This window comes from Apodemus sylvaticus, chromosome 14 (genome assembly GCF_947179515.1).
Source record: "Apodemus sylvaticus chromosome 14, mApoSyl1.1, whole genome shotgun sequence".
Lineage (NCBI taxonomy): Eukaryota > Metazoa > Chordata > Mammalia > Rodentia > Muridae > Apodemus > Apodemus sylvaticus.
The window spans coordinates 52,110,413-52,118,055 of record NC_067485.1 but is presented as its reverse complement, the minus strand read 5'-3'; positions in this window follow the sequence as shown (position 1 = coordinate 52,118,055).

The following is a 7,643-nucleotide window of genomic DNA, read 5'->3' as shown; positions in this document are numbered from 1 at the left end:
TTAGGAACCTAAAAATACCAGCTGCATCCAGCTGCTAGCATACCTCACATCAAACAGTGAAACAAGTTTTTCCTTCCTTTAATGACCATCAAACATAGATATTTCTATTCAATCAATATTTTTATTCAATCATGCTTTAGTTATAGCAGGGTAGAGGGCTGATTTAGTCTAAATTATTTTAGGGTTGTATACGCAATAAGGAAACCCGTGTCCTCTAAGAGAACTTTTAGAGAGAATATTCTACTTACCATCTTATGTTTATTCATAACTTAGTCATAATTCATGTATATGTCTAAAATGAAATTTTTGTAGGAAGGCATATGCATAGTGTTAAGTGTCATGATATCCAAGCCTGTCAATCAAAAGAGAACCTTTCCTTGAACGCCAGAAAAGGAAGACCCAAACAAAAATTGGCCCTGAGTATTCTCATTTAGTGGGAAAATGTCACTCTTGACAGTGTATTCTAACTTGTTCTATCTCTTTACTTTGAGTAATGTTTCCCTGCTACATTGCAGTCTGTGTGAGCCAAGATGCCAAGAAACTGAAAACATGTGACGTAGACAGCTAACACCTAAGACTTGAGGCTTAGGACAAGAACTCAGAAGCAAGGCGGCCTAAAGTTAGACAACAGAGCAAGTTACACACCTGCCCTTTTGCAATGATAGGATATTTTTAATGTTTGAAAGGGTGGGGATAAAACTTAATATAAATACCGAGTGGCAGTGGGATTCTTAGCCCAGAAGCTTAGAATATCCAAGATATAATTCACAAACCACATGGAGCTCAAGAAGGAAAACCAAAGTGTAGATACTTTGGTCCTTCTTAGGAGAAACAAAATAACCCATGGGAGGAGATACAAAGTGTGGAGCAGAGACTGAAGAAGAGGCCATCCAGAGACTGCCCCACCTGGGGATCCATCCCACATCCAGTTACAAACCCTGACACTATTGTGGATGCCAACAAGTGCTTGCTGACAGGAGCCTGATATAGCTGTCTCCTGGGAGGCCCTGCCAGTGCCTGACAAATACAGAGGGGGATGCTCTCAGCCAACCATTGGACTGAGCACAGAGTCCCCAATGGAGGAGCTAGAGAAAGGACCCAAGGAGCCGAAGGGGTTTTCAGCCCCATATGAGGAACAACAATATGAACCACTCAGTACCCCCCCCCCCAGCTCCCAGGGACTAAACCAACAACCAAAGAGTACACATTGAGGGACCCATGGACCCAGCTGCATATACAGCAGAGGATGATCTTGTTGGACATCAAAGGAAGAAGAGGCCCTTTGACCTGTGAAAGCTCGTTGCCCTAATGTAGGGGAACGTCAGGAAAGGGAAGCAGGAGTGGATGCATTAGTGAGCAGGGGGAGAGGGAATGGAATAGGGGGTTTTTGGAGAGGAAACATGGAAAGGGAATAACATTTAAAATGTAAATAAAAAATATCTAATATAAAAAGTAAAAATAAAATTAAAAACAAAGGTTAGCTCTCGTTTCTGTTCAACTCTTGTTATTACCCTTATCAACCTTAATTAATACTTTTTAATGCTCTCAAAAATCAGAGAGTAAGGTTGAGCATGTTATCTGCTGTTCCAACATTTAGCATATACAAATGTGGGTCTGTCTGACCAGGAATCCATGCTTTCATGTACTGAACCACATCGGCAGAGGTAGAACAGTGGTGTAGAAGCCCATACATTTCAATGTTCAGTTATATGAAAAGAAACTCCAAAAGTATATTGGTATGCTTTCTGATTGTACAAAAACAAATTTAACTTTTACTAAAAAAAAAAGAAAAAGAAGAAAGAAAGAAAGAAAGAAAGAAAAGAAAGAAAGAAAGAAAGAAAGAAAGAAAGAAAGAAAGAAAGAAAGAAAGAAAGAAAAGAAAGAAAGAAAGAAAATAAGTCTTGGAGCGGTTTTAGGGCAAAGGCCAATTTGAGGCTGGCATTGCATGAAAGAGCATAGATATCTCTCCATATGAAGTTATTCATTCAACGGTTCTTGAGGTATGATGATTTATTAGAGTTGAGAGTATGAAAACGTCTAATTAAACAAGCAATCAATGAACATTTGATAGGAATTGGGACAGGTAAACTGTCAAGCTGACAATACACAGAAGAGTTGTTTGTGCTGTATACAAATTCATTGTAAAACTTGTAATTTTTGAATACCCTCACTGTGTGGCTTATCTTTTAATTCTTTTAGTTGTTCGCTCCATGAGAACGTTTACATTTAATGGAGTTCAAATGACCAACTTTATTGTATTGTATATTGTATCTTCGAACTGTTTTGATAAACCAAAATTACAAGGGTTTAGCTTGGAATGATTTATAGGTTTATAATTATAATTATGTCTGTGTTCCTTTTTGATTTGTTGTTACTTCTTGGTTTTGATGTATAGGCCATGATTTATTTTAATTTTGTTCACTTGTTTGTTTTTGCATGTCAAGTTATTCCAATACCATTTTTATTAAAGGCTCAATTGCATAGCTTTTGCAACTTAAAAAAAAAAGAGCCAGTTGGGTGCTCTCTTCTTCACCCACAGTCTGTGTGTTCATATTTTTGCCACTACTATTCTGATTATGTAAGCTTAAATCATCTTGTCATGTTAGTTCCCCAACTCTTATTTAGCAAATTATTTTAATGGTGATATTTGTTTTTCCATACACATTTTAAAGTCAAGTTAATATCTATCAAAAATTTCTGCTTTGATTTTGATTGAGATTATATTAAATTTATAGGTCAACTTCAGAAGAATTGTTATTTTTGACAAATTTCCAATTCATTAATATCTTATAATCCATAAATGTAGTATAGTTCTATACATATTCACTTTATTTCACTTATAAGATATTGACATTTATATGCATTATATAGATACTACACAAACTTTGAAATATGTTTACATAATAATTTCTCCTTTTGGAGATACTATACAAGCTATTGATTCTTAGATAGGATTTTACTGCTGTGAACAGACACCATGACCAAGGCAAGCTTTTAGCCCACAATATTTAATTGGGGCTGGCTTACAGATTCAGAGGATCAGTCCATTGTCATCAAGGCAGAAGTATGGCAGCATCCAGGCAGGCATGGTAAAGGAGGAGTTGAGGGTTCTACATCTTAATCTGAAGGAAGCCAGGGACAGACTGGGCATCCTCAGGCAGCTATGAGGAAGATCTCCAAGCCCATCTCCACAGTGACACACTTCCTCTAAGAAGACCATATGTTCTAATAGTGCCACTCCCTGGGACAAGCATATATAAACCATCACAATTGTGATTTTTAATTTTGCCTTATCTTTTAAAAATTGGATTTATTTGTGTATTTATTTATTTGTTTGTTTGTTTGTTTATTGGGGTGTTCATGTGCCATAGCATGCACATGGAGGCCAGAAGACAATTTGGGACAGTGGGTTCTCTGCTTCTTCTCAATCAGTGATCAAATTCAGATTATCATCATATACAAACTGAATTATCTCATCAACTTTGGAATTTCATTTTCTATTAAAATGTAGCTAGGGTTTTTATTAATATTGCATGGGCATACCGACATACAGATGAAAAAATAATTAAATCATTGTCATGAAAGTAAAAAGCATATACTCCAGCTGTGGCATGCACCTTTAATTTCAACACTTGGGAGGCAGAGGCAGACAGGTCTTTGTGAGTTTGAGACCAGCCTGGTCCACAGAGTGAGTTTTGGTACAGCCCGGACTACATAGAGAAGCACTGTTTCGTAGAAACAAACAAGTGTGAACTCAATCACTAGAGTCAGGACAAGTAACTGAAGCAGAGACACATGGGCAAGCAACAGAGTGAGTAAAACGCAGGAGCAAAGGGAAAGCATGGCCCAGAGTCAGTATCTTTGTTTTCTATGAAAAGGAAAAGGAGATGCACGATGGGATGTTTCCATAGCTCTAGCCATCATCTTTAGCTGTTCTTTCCCTGGCCCTGGTATGACCTTCCAGGGGAAGGAATGACCTCTTCTGCCCTTTGAGGGTGCAAGACACTGACATTGTTAATGTAGTCACATACAGGCAAATACTCATAGACAAATAATAAAAATAAATAAATCTTATTTTAAAACAAAAATAGGACTGATAGTCTTATTCAGTGCAGGCATGGGTAAAAACAATTAGATGTCTATTTTATCTTGGGAATTGACTTAATACTTTTTTTTTCAGTCTTAGAAATCTTATGCAGAGATTTCCTGAATTGTCAATATAAGTAATGATATTTGCTGTGACCGAGGGCCCTTTATTTACTGCTTTCAATATTTCCTCTCTATCTTATTGGCTGTCTTATTTCTTGTGTATATATTTATTTTTTATAAAAAAATATTATTTAACTTCTTTCTTTACTTATTCTTATTGAAAAACAAAGTAAAACATTTTGTGATAAAATTGAAGATTTACATGGAAAATATTTCTGATAAAATTGAAGAAATATATAGAAAAACATGTTAAATTTGACAATTTTCATGGAAAATTAAAGAGTAAAATGGTAGACAAAAATATTGCTAAATTAATTGAAAAGGAAGTAGAAACATTTTATGATAGAATTAAAGATTTACATGGAAAATATTTCTGATAAAATTGTAAAAAAAATATAGAAACACATATTAAAATTGAAGATTACCATGGAAAATTATACAGATAAAATGGTAGGCATAAAATATTTCTAAGTTGATTGAAAGTGGAATTATAATTTTTTTCTGATAAAATTGAAGATTTACATGGAAAATATTTCTGATAAAATTCAAGAAATATATAGAAAAACACGCTAAAATTGACTATTTCGTGGAAAATTATACAGATAAAATGGTAGGTATAAATATATTTCTAAGTTGATTGAAAGTGGAATTATAAATATTTTCTGAGAAAAGTGAAGATTTACATGGAACTTATTTCTGGTAGAATTGAAAAAATATGTAAGAAAACACGTCAAAATTGAAGATTATTGTGGAAAATAATACAGTTAAAATGATAGACATAAAAACATTACTAAATGGATTAAAAGAGGAGATATAAACACTTTCGGATAAAATTGAAGATATATATGAAAAATATTTCTGCAAGTCTATGTCTTTTTATTGGGGAATTGAGTCCATTGATGTTAAGAGATATTAAGGAATGGTGACTGCTACTTCCTGTTATTTTTGATGTTATTTTTAGGTTTGTGTGGGTACCTTCTTTTGGGTTTGTTGGAAGATTACTTTCTTGCTTTTATAGGGTGTAGCGTCCCTCTTTATGTGGCATTTTCCATCATAGGACTGGATTTGTGGAAAGATATTATGTAAATTTGGTTTTATCATGGAATATCTTGGTATCTCCATCTATGGTGATTGAGAGTTTTGCTGGGTATAGTAGTCTGGGCTAGCATTTGAGTTCTCTTAGGGTCTGATGAAAGCCCAGGATCTTCTAGCTTTCATCATCTCTGATGAGAAGTCTGATGTAATTCTGATAGGTCTGCCTTTATAAGTTACTTGACTTTTTTCCTTATGGTTTTTAGTATTCTTTGTTTAGTGCATTTGGTTTTTGATTATTATGTGACAGGAGGAATTTCTGTTCTGGTCCACTCTGTTTGGAGTTCTGTAGGCTTCTTGTATGTTCATGGGCATCTCTTTCTTTAGGTTAGGGAAGGTTTCTTCTATAATTTTGTAGAATATATTTACTGGCCCTTTAAATTGTAAATCTTTGCTCTCTTCTATACCTATAATCCTTAGGTTTGGTCTTCTCATTGTGTCCTGAATTTCCTGGATGTTTTGGGTTACAAGCTTTTGGTATTTTGCGTTTTCTTTTTTTTTCTTTTTTCTTTTTGTATATATATTTTTCTATTTTCTATATTCTTTGTTTACATTCCAAATGCTTTCTCCTTTCCCAGTTCCCCCATCCCTATATGTCCCATAAGTCCTCTTCTCTCCATCCATTCTCCAATCATTCCCCCTCCCTTTTCTCTGTCCTGGTACTCCGCTACAATGCTGGATCAAGCCTTTCCAGGATCAGGGCCCTCTTCCTTCTTCATGGGAATCATTTGATATGCTAATTGTGTCTTCAGTATTCAGAGCTTCTGGGCTAATTAATATCCACTTATCAATGATTGCATTCCATGTGTATTCTTTTGTGATTGGGTTACCTCGCTTAAGATGATATTTTCCAGTTCCAACCATTTGCCTAAAAAATTCATGAATTCATTGTTTTCAATTGCTGAGTAGCATTCCATTGTGTAAATATACCACATTTTCTGTATGCAATAAGGACACATGCTCCACTATGTTCATAGCAGCCTTATTTATAATAAGGTTCTTTCCAGAAGCTGGAAAGAACCCAGATGTCCCTCAGTGGAGAAATGCATACAGAAAATGTGGCATTTTGCATTTTCTTTGACTGTTGAGTCAATGTTTTTTATGGTACCTTCAGCATCTGAGATCCTTTCTTCTATCTCTTGTATTCTGTTGTTGATGCTTGCATCTGTGACACCTGATTTCTTTTCAAGGTTTTCTATCTCCAGAGTTGTCTCCCTTTGTGATTTCTTCATTGTTTCTACTTCCATTTTTAGATCCTGACTGATATTGTTCAGTTCCTTCACTTGATTGCTTGTGTTTTCCTGTAATTCTTTAAAGGATTTTTGTGTTTCCTCTTTCAGGGCTTCTGCCTGTTGACCCATGTTCCCCTGTATTTCTTTAAGGGAGTTATTTATGTCCTTCTTGAAGTCCTCTCTCAGCATCATGAGATGAGATTTTAAATCCAACTCTTGCTTTTCCTGTGTGTTGGGGTATCTGGGACTTGCTGTGGTGGGAGGACTGGGTTCTGATGTTGCCAAGTAGCCTTGGTTTTTGTTGGTAGGGTTCTTGCACTTGCCTTTCACCATCTGGTTATCTCTAGTATTAGTTAGTCTTGCTGTCTCTGGCGGAAATTTGTCCCTCCTGTAGACCTATAGCCTATGTCCATACTCCTAGGAGACCAACTCTCTTCTGGGAGGGTCTGTGCACAGAAGGTTGTGGAGCCACATGGCTCCCTAGTGCAAATGACTGCTGGAAGACTATTATTTAAATTCTTATCATGAAAGGCAACATAAACTTCTTGCCAAATATTTATGCTAATATTACATTTAAGAACAATATGATATAATTACTATCATATTATCAAGGATGTGTTGTCAGTGTGATAGAAACTACAACACTAACTGGGAAAGCTAGAAAGACCTATGAAAAATACAAGTTTGTAGAATAAAGATTGTTGAAAACCCAAAAGACACTATATAGAGTAGAGGACATGTGAGAAGAAAAGGGTAAAGGAGTAAAATGTAATTGTTGTGAAGAATTCATTCTAACTCTTACAAATACAAAGCAAGGTCAGGGATAAAATTTGAAGGAAAGGTTTAAGATGAATGATGAGTCAAATATTGGCCTGTTCCAGCTTTTAGGAGTAATTATTGAGGATATAAAGAACCATGAAGAGCTTCAATGCCAGTGAATAAAATAAGACTTGCTTTTACTATATCACAAAAAATATGTATGGTAAAACTTTAACTTTGCAATACTTTTAGAATATTAAGATATGCTCATAATGGAAGAGTTAGATTAGGATGTCAACTGGTTAATTTTCCCTTACTTTCTCATCAAAATAGTTATTAAAAAGTATAAGA